This window comes from Gymnogyps californianus, chromosome 3, assembly GCF_018139145.2.
Source record: "Gymnogyps californianus isolate 813 chromosome 3, ASM1813914v2, whole genome shotgun sequence".
NCBI classification, from domain to species: domain Eukaryota; kingdom Metazoa; phylum Chordata; class Aves; order Accipitriformes; family Cathartidae; genus Gymnogyps; species Gymnogyps californianus.
In genome coordinates this window covers 2,869,944-2,894,695 of record NC_059473.1, presented here as the reverse complement: position 1 = coordinate 2,894,695, position 24,752 = coordinate 2,869,944, and the positions used below count along the sequence as shown (strand labels likewise).

The window sequence follows — 24,752 nt, the reverse complement described above, 5'->3', positions numbered from 1 at the left end:
AAAAAGACCCTTCTTCAAATGTTGAAGCCTCAAAGCCCTTGATGTGCTCAGAAAAGATACTACATTATTTATTGTCATTTCCCTTCATTTTTTATCATTACAACTATAATCACTTTTTGCATAAGGTTATTTCTGAAAGCTATAAAAGGAAGAAAAAATGGTCTGTTTTGGTTGAGAGCAGAGAGTCTGTTTTCCAATGAATGTTTGTATTGAAACTACTGTGCTTGGATTGCTTCTGCTTTATGAGACAGCTGAGCTGTATGTATAATATATCAGAAAGGATAAACAATGCACATTTTAAATGATATCCTGATACTGCTGAAGAAGATGTGACTGTCCTATCAGAAGGAGTTGTAGAATATGAGCCAAAGAGAGCTTGTCAATATGGTAGCAAGGGGTCTGAGGTTTTTTTTTCTCCCTCCCCCCACAAAGTTACTTGTTTAAAATTGCCCAAATTCCTTACATATCTGAATTTGTTGGTTACTGAATTTTGGCTCTGCTGCTTTCTAAGCTGCTGTCCTCGGTCATGTTGCCTTGTTTTGGAAAGGATGGACTTGAAGGTGAGTGGGCTCTAGTCCCCACTGCTGTGAGGATGACAAAAACGGAGAAGCTGTCTTGTCTCCCCAAACCACATCAACTAGTTAGGTTTTGCTGTCAAATCCCTGGGAAATGTGTTTTCCCTATAAAAGAGTACCTATTATAAATTGGTGGCTTTTCTTCAGGTTCACTGAATAAAACACAAAAAATTTCTCCTTTCATGTCAACTTGAATGTTTTCATTTTTCTTGGCCATCAGAAGGCCCCCACAAGTCTTTCTAGTCCCATGTAATTTCATTTAACATAATTGGCTTGATTTTAATGGTTGCAGCTAAACCTTCTTGAAACCTTTTCATAAATATTGTTAATAGGACAGAGGGCCCCTTGGCATGAGGCTGAACAAAACAAAGAAGTTGCAACTTGGAGAATCTCATACATACCTATTCTTTTTCTTTAAAAATGCCTGGGGTTTGGCTTGCAGGCATTATTTGACAATGCAGAATGGGAAAGGAAGGAAAAAACAAACAAAAAAGTAATTCTATCTTATCTCCAGTACTGTAAATAGTATTTAAAGGGGAGACTCCCATTTTTCTCTCACTGCCTGTGTTTTGAGCAGTTAAATAGTAAATCAGCTGCAGTGGGATTTTTTTAGGCTTTTGTGAGCTTAGTCGGAAGATAAGCTGCACTGCCAGAAGTTGTATGTGCTGGCAGGGGCCAGGCTGAGTTTATTTAGCGTGTATTTTCACTTTATTTCTATACATCTCACCAGTGACCTTATCAGCAGGAGAAGCAAATGAGAACTGAGAAATGGCAGAAAGGGGCTACAGGGGAAACCTTGATGGAAACAGCTCTTTCCCTCACAGTCCTTTGTTTCAGTGTAGTCAAGTTTTTCTTTTGTTTAAAGATGTTATTTATATTAATTTATATATATACATACACAGGTGTGGCTCAGGTAGTTTGTGGCTTGGTAGCTACTGGAAGCTTCAACTGTGCTGCTGGTAACGGTGCTCACATTGGAGAGGTAGCACACACTATATAAACATACATATATATATATATAAATTATATAATACTCCTCTGCTACCACAAAGAAAGACAATATGTGTTTACTGCTTTGAAGAACGACACACTTTCCTCGCTGCTGGGCGGCATTTTGCCCATTCCGGTGTGGCTGAGGGGCTGGGCTGTGCCCTGGGGTGGGGCTGCTGGAACCGGCCGGAACCATCTGGAACCGGCTGGTACTGGCTGTGCCCGGCAGGGGGCAGCCCCCGCTTCTCCTCACAGCGCAGCCGATGCCCGGGCACCCACACCCAGTACAATTCCCTGTCACTCGCCAAAGCGCTTGTGACAGTTTGTACTGCAAATATTTTGGGAATTGAGCTTGGTCCTCGGACCATGAGGCGGCTTCCATGGCTTTCGAGGGCCTCCGGCGCCTGGACTACATTTGATTCCCTCGGAGTCGCAGGGAAAACTTCTTGCCTGCAAATCTGCCCGTGAGCGATGGTAGACATCTCCTGGAATGTCGCGTCAGGTGAGTTTGTCTATTTATAGCCTTTCCCCTGTCAAAGTGACATGGGTATTTGATAGCATGCGTTAGTTGTTGTTGTCCTGATAGTTAACATGTCGATACTTATTTATTTTTAATCGTGTGAGTCCACCTAGTGGATAGGCTGAGAGTGTGCGTTCATGCCTGAGGGGTTTTGTGTAAATCCCCCCCCCCAACAGAAAAAAGAAAACCCAAACAAACAAAATCAAACCAAAAAAAAAACCACCAAAACACAAAAAAACCCCAAACCAAAGCCCCATGAATACCTGCATTGTCCTGAAGTGTGATCACCTGCAACATCCACAAACAAAAGGAATGTTTTATAAAGTTGACTGTGTAACACTTTAAAAACCCAGTTTCTTGGCTGCAGTTGTAAAGAAAGTAAATCCGTAGGAAACAGGAGGTCATTAGTTCGGCTGTAGGGAGAACAGCATGGATGATGGAGACTGCTAAAGACAACCCAGGAAGCGAAAATAATGTGATAGGCATTACAAGGTGCATAATGTTTTGGACAAACGAAGATAATTAAGTTCACTGTGGGAAATAATTTCTAGGCTTTGGGGATCTTAAAAGTGGATTTGTCTTAATTCATAGATTAGACTAATTTTTGTAGTTTTTGCCCAGACAAAATCTGACTTCTTTAATGTGGCACACTGTTACCTATACAAGTTTTTTGGTGATATATGAAGCAGATGTGTAATTACCCATTACACATTGTATTATGGAGTAAGGCTGTAGCTGATTTTCCTGTTTTCTAATGGTGGACTGGCGGAGTTGCAGCTCATAATCTGAAAGGCTTTCCTATGCTGTGGGTGTGACCTGCACACTTAGAGGAGCACTAGTACATATGGAATAATTTTAGACAAATTTGTCTTTAGCAAATCTAGAAGTATTGTATAGACAAGCTAATGCGTTTCTCATATCCTTTTCCCTAACTCAAATCTCAACTTGTTTTTCCACCACTGTCCTTTTATAACTCCTTCCCGTTCTCCACCAGCTTTCTTTCCTTAAGTTATTGTTCAGTATCCCCCAGATCACAATGTTCATACAGTCCTTTGGCATATAGTTGGGCAGATTGTGCTGATGAGCACTTACCCATGTGAGCTTTCCTTTCAGTATCAACATTTTTGGTAAAGATTCTCCAGGGAAGAACAGCACTTTGTGAGGCAGTTGAGGCTCCCAGACACTCAGCTCTGCAGCCCCAGCAGAGTTTCCCATAGCGGTTTTGCGTCCTGATCAGGACGCCCTTCCTTGCACACTCCTGTTTGCTGCCAGGTTTTATCCATTCCTGCTGTGGGTGGCCCCTTGCTGGAAGCTGTTCAGTCCCATGCTGAGTTGGGCTCCTTGTTACGTTCTGTGTCTCTGGCTGGGATTGAGCTGAGCTTTCTGAAATTCATGCTCTTTTGAGTATGTGAGGCAGGACAGAGCTGAGGAGTGAGCATGAAATCGTAAACTTTTCTAGGCAGAACTGTTGTGTTGATCCGTTCCCAAAGCTTTCCCCTTTTCCTGGGTCTGAGGGCGTACATATCACCTCTGATACCTGGTTGTTTTCGTTCTCCTGGATGCTACAAAGCAGTGAGGGTTTATTGACATCAGTGTTCTAGATACTGTGACTCTATTTAAACTTGTCATGCTTTGTGGCTAATGTTGGTGCTATTTCTAAACAGCTCTATAACTTTCAAACTGAATGAACCTTTTTTATTTAAAAAAAAAAAAAAATCAGTGGTGTATTTTAGTTTCCCGTACATGTTTGGGAGAGAAAAAATAATCTCTGTGTCCCTGATAGTTACAGAACTGCCTGAAGCTATTGCCACTACTGCTTTCTACTTTTACCCACTGAAGTTCATTCTTTCATACATGTTCTGGGTAGAGTACTGGATTTTAGGGGGAATAGGATTCTTCTCCTACATGTTTTATTTTCATGATACCATGTGGCATGGTGATATTGATAAAACCTTGTTTTATTCTTTTACAATGCTCTTGACTCAAGGTAGCCTTGACATTGACTTCTGGGACTTGATTCATTTTCTAAAGTTAAATGACTATGTTAATTAACCAACAATTTAAGCTTCTTTACCAAATTCAGTAAAATCAGCCTTTTTGCTGTTGGAAGATCTAAAATGAGAGTGACCCAATTGCTGTTTCCTTGGACTAATTTAGAAAAGGAACTTGAAGTGCCGTAGGGGAAACTTTGGTTTATTGCAGTATTTTATGTATTCCACTAACTTCTTCAGTTGTCTTAGCAATGCAGAGGCAAAATGATGGCTAGCCTTGGATTAATGTTCAAGTTTTAAACAAGGTAAATAAAATCTTTGAAAAGATAAGTATGGTTGATAGTTAGCATAAGCCTAACTCTGATATGCTTCAGGGATTCCTTTGAATTCCTGTTCCTGAAAATAAAAGAATCACTCTGTGTGGCAGATGCAGAGGGAATTTCCTGTGTGGAAAGACAAAAACCAACCCACCTTAATTAAACTTACTGCTGAAAAGAAATCTGCAGGGAGTCAGAGGAGCTTCTCTGCAATTGCCAGCTGTGGAATTTGAATTTTGGGCACTTATTCATAGAAATCATTGGGTTTTTGTGGAGTTTTTGTGTGTTTTTTCTCCCCTTTAATTAGTATCATAAATACAATCCTCAGTGGTTTTAAACTGGGGTAATTCCACCCTGAATTAAGTGCTGCAATGGCTTCCCACCTGCATGTGTTGTTCAAGAAGTGCCGTAATAGACTGGGACAGAAAATGAGTAGTTGGAGTTTTAGGGTCAGTCAGTAAAATAACAAGTCTGGGATGGCTTGTTACTCTTTTTCTAAGGGTAAGAGTTAGATTTTTTTATTGGGGGGGGAGGGAGAAGAGGAAGTATCAAAAAAATCAGGTGAGGGAGGTCTATGAGATAGTATTGGTAACATTTTTGCCTTTTATTGTAGGAATTATTGAAAGTTAATCTCCTGCTCTCTGTAGTAGTTATTGGCACAGGCTGGCAATTAATGACAAACAGTCAAATTAAACTGTTTTGCCACATCCAAGGATTCCCTTAAAAAGAAAAAAGATGGGGGGCTAGGGGGTGAATCAGCTGTAGACCTTTTGCTTGCTTTCCTCCCTTCCTCCCTCTTTCCATTTCTCTCTCTCTCTCCTCTTTGCCTCCAGCCATACGTACTGCAGCTACTTATTTTGTGTCTGCTCCGCAGGTATTATATTCAGACAAGCTCTGTCAAACTACTTAACCTCCTTTCACTAAAAGCCCTTTGCAAATAAGTAACGTATGGGCAACATTTTGGGTACAGTTCACGTTCAGAGTTTAGGTACAAGTGTGGTTACTGTGGCTCGGATGCTCATGTTTGGTTTTGTGCATAGCTGCCTGATTTCATTAATGCAGTGCTCCGAGAATTTGCATCTGCAGTTCAGGTAGTGGTGTTTATGAATTCGTCAGTCTGCATAATGTACATGTGGACATGACAAACCTATTCTTTTCACCCCTGATAAAATGCTAAGTGTTGTGCATCTTTATTCCTAAGCTGCATTACATCCACTTAGTTACTGATATATGGATTGGTGCTGTGAAGATGGCCGGTTATATAATGAAATGATCCAGCCATTGATGACATACAGTGAATTCTTCCATTAACTTCCTTGTTTCTTTGGTCTCTTTCTGTTTTTATTTCTCTGCTACAAATAGTTTTTCCAAATTATACTTTTGAAGTGCATTCCAGGCAGCTTTTTATGTTTCCCATAGTTTTCAACTTAGTTTACCAAGTCTGAAACCTCATGCTGAAATTTGTCCTTTCAGCCTGAAGCCCCTAATGTTCTATAACTGTTTGGTTGAACTCAGTAATTATAGAAAATAACCTCTGTAATTTTACAGTATCTTCCTCTCCCAGTGATTTCCCAATGTACTTGTCATATGTGCAGTTTTACTATGAAGTTGCTATGCAAATAAACCTAAATGGATATCTGTGTAGTTTATGGTTACTATTGCCTGTTGCTAGCAAAAAGAGGAATAATTAGCTTGTGTACGGTAGATGGGGATTGTTTCAAATTTGCTAAGCTGGTGGAGATATAAAGTGGAATTCTGGTTACTCAAAGTCAACAGTAAATCTCTTCTTAATCTTAAAGCAATGTTTGACCCAAGTTTATTAAATAATGTTTTCAAACCCATGGAAGTAAATGAGATTTTTGGGATCAGCCTGTACTGGTGATTATTTGATTTCATGGGGAATAAAAATCCTGAGACTTAGCAAATGTTTGGATTTTTTTTTCTAGTGAAATAATGAATGTTAAGTCAAATGTGAATTGTTTGTAACTCCCTGCTGAGAAGTTTCAGACATCTAACCACAAGATAGAAGGAAATGCATCATGTGTTAATCAGGCAGAACAAGGAATAACAAAATAGGAGACTTGATGCAAACATTTTACTAATCTCAGCTATTTGGTAGGTGCTTGTGAATATTGCATACATTTGTAGCTAATTAGCTTGCTTCCTGAATTACTATGAATTGTATTATTGTAGCCACTGTGAGACCAGGACTAGACTTTCAGGGTGCTACTAGGGAACACAAAAGTCGTTTTCTTGGAGGAGGCTGGCAAATTAAACAAGAACAAAAAACCCAAGGCTTTTCTCTAAGCCTGACTGAAGAGGCAGGAGTGACCGACGATGAGGCAGTGGACAGTGCTGGACCATGTCCAGCGTTTACGTCAGCTGAGTAAATGCTGGACAGTGGCTTTTGCATTCCAGCAGGATCAACTGCGTTAATTTTTGAAGGTATTTTCATAGAGTGCTAAGGTGGTATTTGAAGGGAAACTCAATACAGTATTTATCTAAGACTATGAACCCTTTCCTCTTCCCAGGAAAAAAAAAAAATCACTGTTAATATAAGGAGAAGGGGGAACAATCCCGGAAGTCTTTGTGGATCAATATTATGTTGAGGTAAAGGAAATAAGAGGTTTGTTGGTGTTCCCAGGGGTACAAGTTATATAAACTGATGTGCAAAGAAGAAATTTGCTCTGCAAGGAACACTTTAAGCACTACCATGCATTCACAGCTGCATTTGCAGTTAAGTTACAGACCAGGTAAAGCATCATCTAAGCAGTGTCTTTTGCTTCGGGGCAGGATTATATTTTTCCCCCCTTAGAGTTTTGGATGCTGTTGCATTTTTATTACTGAAGGGCAATTCCTTGAAGTGTGGTATGCAGGCATTGATATGCCACCACCAGTGACAGAAACATTAGGAGGGATGTTTTAAATCATCCCCTGAGGGTTTTCAGTATGTGCCCTTTCTAAACTTGGTCAGATAAGTAGAAGGTAATGCTAGGTAAAATGCCAGTGCTGTAACTAAACTAGTCCATCCCTGGTGGTGCTGGCAGTGGACTGCCTTGTTACAAGCGCCTGATGTCAAAGATCAAGCAAAGAAAGCAGCAACCCTGCAAGTCAGTCTGTACCTCATCTGGGACAAAGCTTGTGTACCTCTATTCACCCTGATGCATGGCAGGGAACGGTGGGTGGGGATACTCAGTGCATACAGGGAAATTTTGATTTGAAGTGACTTCAGTTCCATAGCCTTCTCTAAGAAAGAACAGGAAAAATAAGTTTAAACCCCCCCAAAACACGAGTGATGATGACTAAGAAAATGTCTCTGGATGGATAAAGTGTTATTGTATAATATAACCTAACAGCAGAAGTCTGCAGTTGAAATGACTTAAAATTGCACAGCTGTAGTGAAGTTCCAAGTGTCAAATTAACATTTCTGTTTTATTTCCAATTTCAGTTCCTGTACTTTACATTATAACTGCATGAAAGTGCTATTAAGAAGAGCAGAGCCCAGATGTTGCTGCTGATTGTTATTGTTTATTGTGCAGAAGGAAAATAATATCTGATTTCTGTTAGAAAACACTGTGGAGATAAATGCAAGCATCAGAATTGGATTTAAATGATGTTGCTACAAGTACGATGCATTTTCCCTTTCCCTAAGCCCTCTATTCCCTAAACCCCCTACAATGCTTCTAGTACGATATTCTACAGTCTCTGTACAATACAACTTTCCTAAAGTCTGAGAGATATTTATAGTTATGTACTTTTATCACTCAGAGCAACTTTGAAACAATCTACCAGCAAGAAAACAAAGATTGCTCGGCCTCGAAGAAAAACAAATAGAGTCTGAGCACAGTTTCAGGTAGATTCTCAGATAGTGCAGATTCCCGGAGATGCCTCTCTGTTTTGGGCCATGTTGGCTCTTAGAATCACAGAATACTTTAAATTTGAAAGATCTCTGGGGGCCTCTAGTCCTTTGCTTAAATCAGGGCCAGCTTTAAGTTCAGTCAGATTGCTCAGGACCTTGTCCAGCAGAACTTAAAGAGATCCCATGGCTTATCTGGGCCCCTGTCCGTGTTTGACCAGCCTCATGGTGAAAAAGCTTTCTCTAATCAGAATTTCCTGTGCCCCAATCTCTCTCTTAACTTGCTAATAAACAATATCTTGCCTATACAGGCAAGAAAAAAAATTATTCTTCCCCCTCTTTGGTGCCTCACTGACATAGGCACAAGATATTGTACACTCATCTCTATTTATACATTAACAGACATGTATGATGCAACTGCCTCTGGGATAAATGTAGGTAATTACTGGCTCTTGATGGAGACCAGATATGATGGTAATCAATTTGGAGTGACTGATTTCCATTTTGTTTGTCCTAGGCATATCCTAACAGTCGCGCTGAATCTGTTAATACACTCTTAATCGTAATGCATTTTCAAATAGTTTAAAAAGTGACCCTACTGTAAGAATTATTATTTGCTGTTAATATAAAACATCTCTAAAGACAACTTGCTATTACTGTGTGGTTGTCACAGGTAACCTCCTGTTTTCTGACAAGGAGAACCTCTAGCACAATTGAACTTTCCCATGTATATGAATGTTTGCTTTATATTGCTGACCCTGGCACTGTTAATTATAGTGATTAATTCTGCTTGGCTAAGGGTGCACCTGTAGGCTCTGAAGCTCATTGTACACCCACTTCTCTGATATCCCCTTAGGAAAAAAAAAATCCTCCTGAAAAGCCTTAAATCCTCTTTCATCATTTTTGCTGATTGAAATTGGCATTACAAACATGCAAATTTGTATGCAGTGTTTAAAAGCTGTTGATGTGCATGCGAGGACATGGCCTTCGTCTTGACACGCATGGCTTGCTCTGTGTAGCCATGAGATAAGAGTTGCTTTGGGTTTGTGAGTCATTGACTGGCTATAATTAATGTACACGTGCGTATTCAAAATATAATGCTGAGAGTGTCAGAGGGACAAGATGACACTCTCGTGTGACTCTGGCAGCATTTCCCCATGAAATTGTTGGTTGCAACGCAGTCTCTGCAAGTTACTTCTGCTATCGGAAAAGTGACAAAATCGCCAGTAACAAATCAGTAAGCTTTGTCGCTAACTGCCACTCAATAGCATCTCACTAAACTCTGCTTGGCAGAGTGCCCAGAAGACCTACAGATAACGTGGTGTTAAAATAAAAAATTCAGTATGTCCCAGACCTGCACACCCATTGCACTGGACAATGCATATCACCCTGACAGGGAAGCCAGGATATTTTACTCTGTTAAACACAACCAAGTGTTTTGATTAAGTTTAATACTAAATTCCACTTTCTGCTTAGCTAACGGGTTCATGTGAAGTGTTGGTCAGTTCCTTCTTTTCTCCTGTGATTTCAGTTACCCGAGGATGATATATTGTTTTACACAGTGCAGGCTTCTTTTGGACAATGTGGGTGCATGAGCTGTAGTGGGAAATACAGGACTGTGAATGCACTTTGACATTTATTGGAGTTTGCAGCTTGTCCCAATGGACTTGGCTTAAAAATATATATTTAAAAAAAAAAAAAAAGAAAGAAAGAAAAGGTTTTTCCCATTTCCTGAACCACATGAGACTTGTATTTGTTCCTGTGTTGCTTTGGGTCAAAAACTACATTTGCTTTGGGTTTTTTCCTAGAAAAAAAACTAAAGAAAGAGCCTGCACTAAGCCATAGTGTTATGGTGAAAGAGAGGAAAGATTTAGCTTCAAGTCTCTAGTGTAATAACTTAAACCTGGGTCTTGAGGTGATCTTGACTTTAATGATTCATGGTCACTTGGCTACTTTGGGGTGTAAATCTTTTTGTTTTCGTCTTGAAATTCCCTTTGATACCTAAAGGCTTAATTTTAAAAAGTAGCAGTATGCTGGTAGAAAAAGCTCCGGATTTAAGTAACTGCTGCTTCCCCCCCCCCCCCCCCCCCCTTTTTTTTTCTTTTGATAAAAATAGCAGAGGAATTGGTAGGGGGAAAAAACCCTAATGGGTATAATATCTCACTGGGGAAAATAAGGGCTACAAGTCCCGACGCTAACTTCCAGGAGAAGGTGTATCCAAGAAATGAAAAATAGCATTTCAATGACTTTGAAAAGTCAATTCTCTTTATGGCAAAATTGTTAAGTGCATTTTGTTCTACAGTATCTATGAATATTTCAATTTTTTTATCTTGATTTGGGATAATAATAGATACTGAATTATCAAAATTTGCCACTGGGCAGCCGATCTGAATTTCAATCAGTTCTGCTAAGTACTCAGCAATGAAAGGTTTCGTACAGGCTTTATTCAATATTTCTCATTTTGCATGTGTAAGGAGGCATGATCTTGAAGCTTAGAGATGATCAAGTAATCAGTTTTGTGTTTTCCCAGTGAAAACTTCAGAGGAAAATATACTGAGAAGCCCAAAATGTTATGGAAAATAGATTTTTTTGGGGGGAAAAAAAAAAAAAGAAATCTAAACAAAGGAAAACTTTTATTAGGTTTTCCATGAGGATCCTGACTATTCTTGATTAAAATTAATCCTTGTTTTTCACAGAGTTCAATTTAAAGCTACAGAAAATCTCATTGAAAATCAACTTTAAAAACTCTTCTGTTTGAGTGGTGCAGGTGGTGGTGTACTTCGTGGCACTCCTTCTGAGTTACAGCAATGAAAATGTAAAAGTCTTGATGATTTTCTCAAATAACTTCCTTAATAAAAATAATGATAGGCAGATTACCTGTGTTCTCTTCCATTTTCTTGCAATGGATTTGCTTTGTGATCAAGCCTTTTAGCTGCTCCATGTTTCAGATTATCTGGCTGTGAAAATGGACTGTCATGGCTGTGTTACAGAACAACTGCATGCAAACTGAAATCTAAGGCTGCTATCACAAATCTTCACCAGCTGAGAAATATTTTGGCATTTAAAGAGAAATCTTTTGTTCCCCCACGGGCTCTATTTCTGCTCAGACCATAGAATGACGCTGTTTTTGTCAGATCTCTTCTATTCCAGTGAAGCTGTGAATAGGTAACCCTATTTGGATATCACACATACGAAATCCTGGAGTCAGAACTTCCTGACTAATTTTTCATGTGAGGATCAGCTTTGATTTGAAATATATGTTCTTTATGCAACCCATACCTGCTTTTTTAATTAGTTCATTTCACTTCTGTATGCCATGTACTGTAGAGACCAACATAATTACACATTCCCACTGCATCAAATGACTTTCCAGTGGTCTTCCCACCCCCCCAGCCCCGGATAAGTTTCCATTAGCAGATCTGTGATGGTGTGTATGTCCCTGACACTTCCTCTTGCCCACACCATCTTGTAAGGGAGACTTTGGACAGGCTGTTGACGTTTCGGTGATGTAGATAAGATCAATATAACTGAACTTACACCCATTAGAGTCAGGAGATGCGTCGAGCTGGCAGAGCTCAATGCTCAAGTCTCTGAAGCATCACAGCTATGTTATCTCTGTTCAGTGCCTGAGTTTTATAGGAGTAAATCTTGACTTTGTGTTTTCAAAAATTAGTGGTTTGTTTCTGTGTTTTATTTGTGGAGAATTGTGACATTTTGGATAGAAAAGAAATTGAGAACAGAGATGGAGTTTGGATGTCTCCAGTTATCAAGCCCTACAACACACCACAATTATCTTCCCTTGTGAGCTGCCACAATGCAGTTCTGGAGAAAAGTCTAGAGAGAGCGAGTCAGATGTGTGGTGAAGTGGGACAATGGACAGCTTCCACAAAGAAATGCAGCAAGTCCTACAGAAACAAGTCCTCTCTTTCTCCCAAGAAAAGGTGTCGTCTTAAATGCTTTTCCCAGAGAAATGTTAAATTGAAATCCTAATTTTTCTGTTACTGGAACTTTCTCCATCCTGCCTATGGAACAGTGGGAGTAGTGATGAACCACCTTCTTCCCACACTGATACGTGAGAGCTCTGAAATGTTGCTCTCGGGGAGATGAGAGAGGAGGATTAAAGGCAGCACCACTTATCCAAGTTCTTCTGAACTAAGGAGTCACTGTGTAAATAATTGTCTGGTTTCAAACTCTGATTTTATCAGCCTAAAAAAACTTCCTTCTCTCGTTCATTCTTTGTTCTTCTATGATAAGTGTGTTTGTAGTGTATGGAGGTGTTCCTATTTAGACATGGCTTGGTCCAGTAGGAGCTGTTATTTTGTTGCAGTGGTAAAATATGAGTGAGAAAATGCCTCCTCTTTTTCTGGTCCCTGTGCCCTGCTGTGTTAACTATATGCTGTGCAACGTTTTGGTGCCTCCACAATGCCTTCAAACCAACACCTAGTTGGCTGCTTTTATTTCTAATTCTCTGTTGTCTCACAGCATCTCTGATTTTTTTTTTTCTTTTCTCTTTTCTTTCTTGAACTATAGTAGAGTCTTTAAATATTTATGTTGCTGCATTTTTTTAATGTGCAGCTTATAGGTGGTGCATTATGGAACTGGTGAAAAGCAATAGTAACTTCAAATGCATTGTTTGGTTTTTTTAATGTTGCAATATTGTATGCAGCTAACAGGGCTTTCCTACTATAGTTGTTCTGAGTGAAGTGTAGTGGGGAAGGGGAAGCTTCCATTGAATCTCAGCAGTGATGGGAACAAGTCTCCAATTTCCAGAAAAAATTATGACCTAGAAGAAATCATTGTAGATTCCCAGAGTAACCATCTAAAGTCACATTGTGGATGTCTTTAACGTAGTCTGTCAACTCCCCAAAAATCTATCTGGCAACCATGAAAAGGCAGCGGATATAAAAAATGTAGAGGAGAAACAGGAAAAAAAAAAACCACAACACCAGAAAAAGTGTAAAAACTAAATATGTGCATTGGAAGTGATCGTGAAAACATTGCTCTTCGCACTCAGTCCTACATATAATTACTGTCTAGCACTTAAGTCCAACTATGTGAGTGCATTAGAAATACCCAAAATAAGCAGAGGTGAAAAGAGATGACACAACTGCTACTTTGATAAAGTAGATTTACTTGTAGTCACTGAAAATTCACTGTTTAAAATGTCTTAACATCTCAGCCAGATTTATAGTGTGGTTTCCTATACCCGCCTCCTGGCGTTCTGCCAAAAGATATATCTTGAGTCCTGACATGTCAAATAGTGTCATTACTACTCTTATCATTAGAAAAGAACATCATCTTAAACTCGGTTGCTAAAATGGCTATTTTCCATGACACTGATGCTAGTATAGGGTATATTTGTTTTAAATAAAAGATACTTAGAATGCACGAACTGCTTCACATATTGAATGAAAGATAAAGCAATATATGTAGCTCTCCCTCTCTGTAGATGGGTAGGTAGAAAGCAAGAAGTATGTAAATGTAGATGAATTTGTACACACACACATTCAGTTTTATCTTTCAGAAGGTAAAACGTTGTCTGTACTTTTCTAAATACATTTCCATATGCACATCTTTATATGTGTCCATGTTAATAGGTACTTGGCTCATTTTAAATCACAAGAAGATGTGTGCTAAAAATGAGGTGAAGAAGTGTTTTTGTCTTATTTGGGACATCCAAAGTCATTGTGGTCAGGGAGCTAATCCCAGTGATGGGCTGCCTCCTCCATCAGAGGAGAATTTTTCGACTGAGACATCCTTTTTGGCACACATAGTAAGCCCTTTCCTTGCATGTTTCTGACTTGCCAGGAAGATGCCAAGTGCTTGTCAGCTCTTTGCATTATGGTTTGCTTCAGAAATCAGTTGGGGGGGTTACCAAGGACACCTGCTGAAAACTCAGCACTCTGATTTTGGAGTTGCAGGGTGGGCACGTGCCCCCCTCATGCTCCAGACCTTCCTGTCTGTGCTCTACTCCAGGAAGGAGAAAATGCTTATACTGCCTGGTATTGTCGTGTATTTTGGTTGTTGGTAACATTTTCTAGGAACTCGGAAGGAATTCCCTCCCCTGTGTCTGTTAACTGTACCAAAGTCTACACAGTTTCATACTCGGGTCAGCCTTGTATTCTGCAAGATTTAGCCCTTTAGAAACGATGGGGACGTCTTAGTGGTTGTGAGAGAGGCAGCTATTGCGCAGATATCCTAACCAGTAAATCTAAGCACGCTTTTGCTGGGACTGGGGGAAGCAGTAAAGGAAAGAATTTCTGAAAGGAAAGAAAAACAATATGGGGTAGAGCAAACACTTTAGAAAAAAAAACCAGCATAGTCTGGTGGATGTCTTCTGGACACTTCATTCGTTGTTATTGTACAGTGCTGCTGACAACGTAACTGTCTTTTTGCACATTTTCAGTATGTTACCATAGATTTTGAGCCAAAGTGCATCATCTGTAAATATAGTCGACATGCAACTTTCCAGGTCAGAATTTTTCCTAGGTAGCAATTTGAGACCTTAGCATAGTGTAAGACACTAATTTTGTAGTGGTCTTATCCAGGAAGAATCTGTCTAAAAGCAGAGGGAATGCATCACCCAGACAGGGCTGACTTTCAGCTCTTGGTATTCTGCAAGAACAGCCTCAAAACATTATCTGGAGTTGTATCTTTTTTGGGTAGCATCTGTTGGAGTAAGCATTGTACTCACTAAGGAACTTGCAGTTTTAGCAGGTAGGAATATTTTTGTAGCAGAGAGGATGTGTATGGCAATAAAACTAAACTGTTAGTGTCATCAGCCCTGCTATTAGGTTTGCTATTGGTAGATACAGAATGGAAAGGGAAAATAAATGAGGGATGAATTGCAGCTTTTTTCCTTTCAGATGGAAAACTAGATAATGAAGTATACACAATAAGACTATGAGTTTTCTTCATTTTATTTGAGCATTCAATATCACCTTTGTAGCAATTCCTCATTGTTGGTTTTTTAAATTTATTTAGTATAGTCACAAATTGTATATAATAATCACTTTTGTAGATCCACATAGTCCTTTCTCAGCCAGTGAAGGATTAAAAGCAAAAGTTGTTACTGGGAGGTGAAATTAGAGTATTTGTGCCGTTGCTATCTTTTCATGTTTTGCCTTTTTTCATTCTTTATTATTTTTCTATCTTTAATCTCCTTAATTTACTCTTTGAGGGAGTGGGAATGGCTTATACAAGGATGATCAAAGCATGAAGGGAGTAATTGTCTCTTTTGGTTTCAGAGTCTCACCTCAGTATTGCAAATGGGCTATGAACCATTTTTGGTTAAGTCCTGAATGCATCTGTATAATTTCTTGGTTTGGCAGTGGTGTGTGAGATTGTGCAGGTCAGGCCACCTGCACTCCCGTAAGCCCTGTTATGCTCTGTTATGCTTCCCTGACATCTACTCCACAGGCATTAAATTGAGTTTAAATAGATATAACTTACTGGAAGAATACTGGACTCCAAATTTACACCTTCCCCTTGCTACCTTCCTGAGAATTCCTATCAAAGACTATGAGATGAGTAGAGTAAGAAGTCTACCCAAGTCCCGCAGCCTCTGTTACTCTTGAGCTGTCTAACTTATCCTTTCTTACACTACCACATTTAGCTCTATGATGAAAAGACCAAAAGAAAGTTTCAAAAACATGACAAACATTGTTTTCTCAAAAAATCATCTGATAAATCTAACATACACTGTATCCAGCTGTCCCAGGACAAGGGGAATGCAGAGGTTGTTTGCTATGACTATGGGGCAAGGAAGGAGTAAGTAGAAGTTGTGTTTATATGTACCAAGGGAACAGTGAAGTACTCGTAAATGCTGCGTGTTGGTGGCAGGGGGAGGGATACCATAACCTGTCTGTTTCCCGAATTTGTGACCAGCATCTGAAGCTTGAGAAGGTGTCGTCCACAGAGGCTATCTGACAGTGAAGTGGCTGAAAGTAGCACAGGAGAAGATGGGGATTCCAGAGGTTTTCTTTCATAGCATCGATCAAAGGTTTTTAAGGCGTAAGGATCATAAAGAGATGTGAAGTGAGATATGAAAGAGTACTATTTATAAAAAGCTACCAAATGATACTTACCAGCTATATTTGGATTAGCTTCCATTTGGGTTAGTCTGAGACCATCAAGGATTACTTTCCTAAGGCAGAAACTCAGAAGAAAAAAACCCTTGCAATTATATTGAAAGATTGGGGTTTTTACTCCCATATTGAAATGCTATTTTTGTCATAGTCTCAGAGACTCAGAGAAATCGTCCGCTTGACTCTGCTGGTGACAAGCGGTTGATGGGTGTAGCTCCTTTAATTTGTGATGCCGTGTTGGCATGAAGAAGGGATTAAGGCCAATTTAGTAATTTATTTTATGAATATAAAATCCATGTCACTACAGTGCTAGGTAACAGCAACTGTCGATAAGCACTTGCAGCAGTGCTGCTGTTTGGGTGTGATATATAATCAATTGGCTTGTGATACAAACTGAATAAACCTGTCAAATGCACCTTCTGCTATTCCCAAGGTAATTTTGTGCCCCACGTTTCCTATGGATGCCAAGGAAGTGGACCCTCAGATATTCCCAGGTGTGTGTTGTCTAGTTTTAACACAAGCACTCAGTAGATGAATGCTTCCTGTTCAGGATGGTATTTTCCAAGGACACAGCTTGTCCTCTTGTCCTGTAGAAATCTTTGAGAGCCAGAGTCAGGCCTCAGCGCTTTGTCCTGGTGTTGGAAGGTACACTGCTCTATTATATTCATGCCTTAAGTCTATGCTTGATGGTGCTGTTTAATGTTCAAGTAACCATGACTAGTTTGCAGTCTCACTTCATATCGTCCTGCATCCAAGACAAGAAAAAGGGCTTGACTCACAGTAGGATCTTGCCTCTTCCTTGGAGTCCTAGAGGATTTGCTTTGTTGCTGGGTTATCAAACATCCTCAGTAGTTTTTGTCTCTCAACTGTTATCCCAGTGATTGCTGCTATGTTCAGTGAAGGAAACGTCCATGCCGTGAGAGGGAATGGTTCAATCTCTGGGATTCTCATTTCTGGGATCATGTCACTAGTGCAAAATCTTAATGTCCAAACTGATGTCTCACCTCTGCAAGCAGCAGCTGCACACAGCACTGATCTGGGAATCAGATCTGGCAATATGATTGATTAATTCCTCTTCCTTCTACTTCTAGAAAACACTGTTACCTTTGCATGCTTACATTTGAAATTGTTGCTGTTCTCAGACTTAAGTTTGAATCTTGTAAGTAGAAATGAGTAACTATTGCCATGCTTCTCATCAGCAGATCTCTGACCACTTTAAGAAAGGTGATTATATTATGATTCCCACTTTGCAGTTGTGAAAATAGAGGCAAAGCAAGATGATGAGACTTGCTTCATCTTGCAAACATAGCCCGTGGAAAAATGTTTCAGTGAGCTTGGTAAAACACTGAACAGGGGCCCAAAGCAGCTGCGAAATCTCCATCCTTGCATGTATTCAAAACTCGGCTGGACCAGCCCTCAGCAACCTGCTCTAATTTTGAAGGTAGCCCTGCTTTTGGCCCACGGTTAGACCAGATAAACTGCAACCAGTATCATGCTATTCTTTTAATTTCAGAGGCAGGAATGACACTCGAGTTTCCAGAATCTTGGTCTCTACTATGTCATGCAAGGTAAATGTATATTAGAGAGGGAAAAATTAATCTTTTTTGGCACATTTTATTTTGCCTGGAACAACATGGGAGAGGACTTGAGAACAAAGTCACAATTGCAGCCAGCTCTGTGTCAATCCATTTCTTGATAGTCAGTGCAAAGCTGGCGTAATAGGTGAAGTTGGTATCAAAGCAGTGTGACCGCTGAGCAGAGCAAAAGAGTATTTATTGAAGAGTCTACACGCAGACAGAGCAAACACAAACCACATCCTGCATCTGTGAAATCCAATTGCATCACGTTTTATAGACACACAGCTAACATAACTGAGTAATTCTGTTTATACAGAAATCATTCCTGCGGCTAGTTTGCTCAGTCAGGGATCTAATGTCACTGGTAACCATGGCACCATGCTCTTTGCATTTATCAGACTCCTCATTATTTTGTGCTGGCCTATAAAAATAAAAACAAAATCAGGCCCTTATCTTCGTCTTTCTGAAGGTTGTGGGGTACGGGTAGCAATCTGGACTTTTGTTTTTGCATCAAGAAGTATTTGTGATGGAGACAGAGGCCGTTTGTTGATCAGTTCAAGTGCTGTCCAACACAGAAGTACCTGCTGTGCTTGCGTGCTCTTTTCTGGTATTTTGGGTTTCCCTGGGGCACTGAGTGGCTGCTGAAAGCTGGGAGAGCTCCCGCAGGCCTCGTGTGCGTGCTGTACCATCTGGCAGCAAACATTGACTTTTCGGTGCCATCTCCAAGGACTAGTTTATTTTATCCAGCAATCGCTTTCTATAAAAGACACACAAATTCTCCTCCTAGGAGAATGTCCTAATCACTAGGTTAGTGAGTTTTACACACATATGCTCTGTTCTTCATATATTTTGAGGATGGTTTGTTTTGGTTTTGTTTTTACAGGGTGGAGTGGATTTCTCAGCTCTGAGTCTCCTCTTCCCCCTTTCTGTCTGCAGATGCCATTCAGGCATTGAAAGATGCAAAATCTTTCATTTCTTCATGTAGCTTCATGGTTGCTTTGTCACAGAGCTGCCACATAAGAAGGGAGGTGCTGGTAGCTATGTTTTCTAAGCAAAGAAATGCTTAGTTTCAAAAAAGAAAGAAGAAAAAGCTGGGGGAGGAGGCTTTGGCAGACCCAGCTGTAATAGTGTAGAAGAGAAGACAGCTCTGCCCAGTCCCAAGTGAGGTGCTAACTGCTAAATAGCAACAGCGTTTCAGACACTTCCTTGTTTTTTCCTGTGCAGGTTAGTTCACAGGCCCCTGCTCTGCTTGGCCTCCGGTCACAACCTGTGCATCACATGGATCATCTCGGAGCCATCCTGGCACAGTGCAAAATTCTCCTTTTGCTTTTTTGGGGGATGCTGGTGCCTAGGTGAGAGCTCTGGGTTTTGCTATGCTGTCCACACACCTGAAAATAGAGTATGGCATGAAAACGAGGGCAACTTTACTATTAATGAAAGAAAGGAAGTTTGGAGAAAAAAAAAAAGTGGCAGTAACCAATCACAGGTTCAGATGCAAGCTTTCTTCTTTATTTCTCAGTGGAGAGTTTTAATGAAGATTAGTTGTAAATGTTGCTCTTCCTGTAGAGACATTCTCTTCCCTACGTAAAATTAAACCAAAATTAGATTGTTTGTCAGGAATAAACGTTGCCTACGGTTTTCATAGGTGACTGAAGAAGGCCTTGTTTAAGGCTGAAGCTCGATAGGTTTTTCACTGAAAACTTTAGCAGCTTTCAAGTGAGCAGAGGCCAGTGGGTTTAGCAAAACCAAAGAAAATGTCTAGCGCATAGAAGGAGCCCTTCGAGGAGTTGTATTGAGACAAGAAGGTATTTAATCCTACGCTCTGTTTTTACCCAGGTTTAGTTCATGCCTCGATTCATTGAGTGGATACATCTCTACTTGCATTTTTTGACCAAACATAGATTGCTAGAACAAAATAAAGTATAAAGCTACAGTCTAATGCGTGCAAAATGCCCTAATTTTTGTTAAAGTGTAGCTGTTTTCTTTGAGCCTGTATGCCTGCCATTGGCTGACAGAAATCAGATCTGCTCTGAGAATTTCCTTAATTAAGTTGAACGTTTCATTTAACAAGAGGGAAATAACTATATTGGTGGATGGTATTATACTGAAAAAATTGAGCTTTTACTCATTTAAAAATAATATTTCCTTAGGCTTTGCCTTGAACTCAAACTAGATATGTACAGATTAGTTAGAAAACTCTGGAAGACAGACATTCGTATGTAATGGGACAAATTTTTGGAAGCCTTTAGCCGTGTTATCCTGCATACTGAAGTGCAGTGCATTTCTGGTGGAATTACACACGTTGTTCCTGTATAAATACCAAGTGTCTTTATGGTGATTACTGCCTTTCAGTGAATAAGAAGTGTATTAATACTAATTAAGCTGCATTACAGAAATAGAACATTTTCACAGGATTGGAAGCTGCTTTGCCAACAACACTGTGCTCGGTACTGGGAACTGTTTCAAGCTACTTAGCATTAATGAATGAGAATTATTAAATATAAACATTTTATTTTTTTTAAAGAGGATGGTTCTGCCAGTCTTTCTGATGTTGAGCTATAACAAGATATGTATTAGCAATTTTTATGTTAATTACATAACATCACATTTGCCACTTGTTCTCTGTGCCCCCTCCCCTTTTTTTTTTAAACATTTTACCCACCTTTAAGCTAATGAGTTGTGGAATTCCACAGTGATTGATGTCTGTTAGGCTTGTAATTCAGCATGTCTACCACATGAGATCACTTGGTATGAGGCAAAGGAGAATTGTGCTTGTTCTTAGATGGTACGAAGAATGCAGAGAGGTTTATGTAACATTTTCCAGTGACAGTAATAAATAATTTCCGTATCTCTGTTTACATATAACATTTTCTTGGCTTGCACTGTAAAACCTGGCTATCAAAAGCATTTACTCATGGACTTTACCTAAAATCTGATATGACAGAGGTAACTTCATTTTTTTAAACATAACTAAGACCTACAATAAGGAGTTACCACTAAAATATTTATTGCTGTTGTATTAGAAAAGTATTCTGCATTTTGCTCACTGCACATGGTTATGAGAGACTAGCAGTAAGGAGAGTTTCTAGAAGAGCCCTGAAATAGAAGAATATAGATGTCCAGACCATGTTTCTTCTCTTTTTAAATACCCTGCATTTTAAGGACATCTATGTAGCACTGAGAAAACTAGAAAGAACAATATACTTTCAGGACTAACATGTAATACTAACAATTATGTCAACTGAAAATAGTCCCAGAGAAGCCAGAGAACCTGGAAATAATCAGAAGGGAAGTCTGAACATGTAGATGGAGTGAGTTAGACGTGCTGCCAAAGGGGACATCATTGTGCCAATAAGGCTTAAGTCATAGATGAAAATTTGCAGAGATTAGAAAGCCAGCCTGAATCAGACAGCGCAGTTGGGCAGTTCCCCACTTGGCATCAGCCTTGGGCACGCCGGCAGCATTCTCTGGGAGCAAAAGCGTGGGGCTGGAGCCATTACCTCCAAAATAGCCTGCAAGCCTGAGAAAGGGCTGTGGGAAGCTCATGCTGTTCCACAGCTGAGACATGGATCAATAAAATAAGTTACACTTAACAATATCAGCAGATGCTTCCTTGACAGAGGTGGAAGACTTAAATCAGATGAAAACACTAATATCATTAATATCCGATTTGCCACTGGCAAACTTTTCTAGTATCCCAAATAGCAGGTAACTTCTGAACTTTGTTTTCCCCAAACTGTCAGAAGTGAAAGGAATCGCACTTTCTATGGGACTTTGCAATTTGCTGGAGGCTGACACCCAAACAAGTTACTCAAACTTGGTTCTTCACAGTCTTGTTCCCACATTACAGAGCTTTCATCGGACAATGGCTGGTGTCTATCAATTTCTGTGCCTGCTGTAACCATCTTCATATTTTCTATCAGTTAGTTCTGAGTGAGAAAAATGAAACTTTACAGAAAACCTCATAGTTCATTCAGTTGACCTGAAGTCATTCAGTGGTTTGAAAACCAGCTTTAGGTTAAAACAAATATATTTTCTGTTGACAGCCTGGATTGGCAGGAAGAGCATTGAACTGCTAGGAGAAAACTGGCAGGATGTAAAATTTCCCAAACTCTCATGGTTCCCAGGACATTTTCAGACCAACTTCACAAAACAAAAATTTCCAGGCGATGTGGTTTGACGTGTTTGCTTGAGGGTGTGTGGGCAGCCTGAACTTGATCTCTTGTGTTGCCTGTGAGGGTTACCCTCAGTAATGTCCTTCTCATTCTCCCAGGTAACCCCAATGTTTTCATCTTCCTTTCTGTACTGTGGTACCCTTCCCCGGGAGCACACCAACATTGACTAGCATATTTCCATCTTGATTTGTGTGCAGTATTTCTGGTCTTTATTGCCCGAAAGGAACCATGTCAAATTTTCCTTTAACTCTCTCACTGGAAGGAAAAAGTGGAACAAGGTAAAGAACAGAGATGGATTTATCCCTCCTTTTGCTCTGTTCAGTCTTGTCTGTGATTACCATGTACCACCTCTTGCTGTTCTGTAGCAACGTATAGAATGAAGCTTTCTCCTTTTCATTAAATGCCAACAAATCCACAGGATGGCAGAGTGCAAAAAATAGCAGCTGACAGTCCTTTTATATTCCTATACATACACATAAACAGAGAGGCATGAATCTTCATGAGAACGGTTGCAAGATTTCCACAAGATAAATCGTTGGAGAACAGAACCAAACCCATGCTACTGAGGCTTAATTAATTATGTTAAAAATAATCATTTAATTATCAACTAAAATTAATGAGTGGAACAACCTATTGCCACCTGCCGTGTGAAATTATTTTCAGGAAAGCTTAGGCATTTTTTAAAATGCTGATAAGGAGTTTGATCATGGTATTTTCCGTGTGTTATGAGCCCTCAGTGTTGCATTGCTGACCTATAGCCTAACTCAAGGAAGGGACTGAAAGCCTGCATAGTTTGCAGTTCGGTACTGAACATTGTTGGATGCACAAAAGCCACCGTACCCTATGAGCGAAGATCCTTAGTTGCTGCTGAGCTCTCATTTTTGCAACGGTGAGACTCTGTATTCTGCTGGCTCTTTGGTTCTGTTTTCTTATTACTCAGTTTTCTTCGGTGTTGAGGTTAGTGAAAGCAGTAGTGGAAAGGATGTTAGGCTTTTGTTGTATGCAGTCACAGCTAGAGAGGAGTGATCACTTGGTGTGCCAGATTTGTGTTTGTTCCTCCTGCTAATTAATTAGTTAATCTGCACTGGTGAAAATCAAAATGCAGATATTTTGGTAAAATTGGCATCAGATTTGAAAATCAAATGATTCCAATTTGGGTGTAAAGGCACTTTCTAAACATGTTGATGCTTTCAAGTGACGCCACTGATTCCCTAAACTCACTGTCATGTTTAGGGAAAGTTGTAGTTTGAATTTCTGTATGGATGTTGTGGAGTGAAAAAGAAATCACACAGGAGGTGAAGAAGCAGCAAGTAGGAAAGAAATCAAATGAAAAAGGTGCAAGAAGAAAATGAAAACGTTGCATAAAGAGTAAACGCCTACATTTGGGATGGCATTTAATATACAGGAACAGCCCTGCTGGGTCCTTTTCTAATGGACTGCTTGTGTCCCATGCAGAAGATCCAGCACTGTCACCACTAGAGGGTACCCTCGCATTTAACATATAAACTGTTGCTTTACATTACTTCCATCACAGCCAGTTTGAAACAAGTGCCATCTACTAGGGAGGCCAGAGAGAGGCATTTCCAAAAGAGGCTGAAAACACTCAAGGTGTATTTTTAAAAGTGGATTAGTACTTAAAGATTAAGCTATTTATTAAGGACAATTTCAAAAGCTCTTGGTGCCTCAAATAAATGAAATCTTCCCCATCCTAATGCAGGTAGTTGTTTTTATTTTATTTTTTTCTCAAAATAGTGATCACTATCTGAAATGTTTCTTGTTTTCTTGGGGTTTACACAATTAAGATGTTTGGAAATCATTCTGGATCTAGTTACAGTTGCTTTAAGGATACTAAAGAAAATTCGGGGGGGTGGGGGTGTAAAACATTTGGCATTGGCCCGATTCTGCAGTAGCTGAAGTCATCTTCTGGAGGAGCATAGTTGGGCATCACTAATTGCAAAATCATCTTCTTTCTCCCTCCTCCCCTGGCGCTGAAGCAAGAGCGATTCCTAGTCAGTGCTAGCATTTATGCAAAGTAAAAATAGACTGAATGTTAATGTATGGTTACAGGGTATATATACTATGGCCTATAATTTGTAGGAAGGAAAATGTAAAGGTTTACGGAGTGCACCAGGCAGCAATAAATATGACTCAATCAGATCTTGCCTGCATGACAAAATATTAGTCAAAGAGAGTAACAGAAATTCTTGAGTTAGGAAAGATGGGGGTGTAACGGAAATCAGGTGAGGAAGAGACAAGTGCACAGCTGAGAAGGGCCCTAGTGCCATGGTAAAAGGACTTGGTGGGAATTATCAATGAGTCTGCAGCTCATAAAGGCTATTAACAGATTGGAGAGAGAGTCTTAACAGAAAGGTTAGCTGAAATACAGTAGGAATTGCCAAAGTGGGAAATTAAGTGTTCTGTGAAGGAGTTCAGGGGATAATTGGATGCTGTCGAGTGAACAAAGGGACCGGCAAATTATGTCTGTGTAAATATACAGCTTGGTAAAATAACAGTTGAGAAAAACTAACTCTCCAAAACATTTATTCCTGAGAAATAAAAATTTGCAGGATAAATTTGTATAAGAGGTATCACATCAAGGATGATGTTGTTTATGGTCACTACTCTGGTCCCCTTATATTGAATAAGAGAAATATCATTGCCTTG

The 24,752-nt window shown here is 39.8% G+C and overlaps 1 long non-coding RNA gene across 1 annotated transcript in view; it reads left to right on the top strand.

Moving 5' to 3' along the window:
• The first annotated feature begins 1,921 nt into the window (after positions 1–1,921).
• LOC127014840 (uncharacterized) overlaps positions 1,922–24,752 on the top strand; it is a 62,193-nt gene continuing 39,362 nt past the window's right edge. The window contains exon 1 of the long non-coding RNA XR_007766227.1: positions 1,922–2,067. This is a non-coding gene — a long non-coding RNA (uncharacterized LOC127014840). The remainder of the gene's footprint in view (positions 2,068–24,752) is intronic.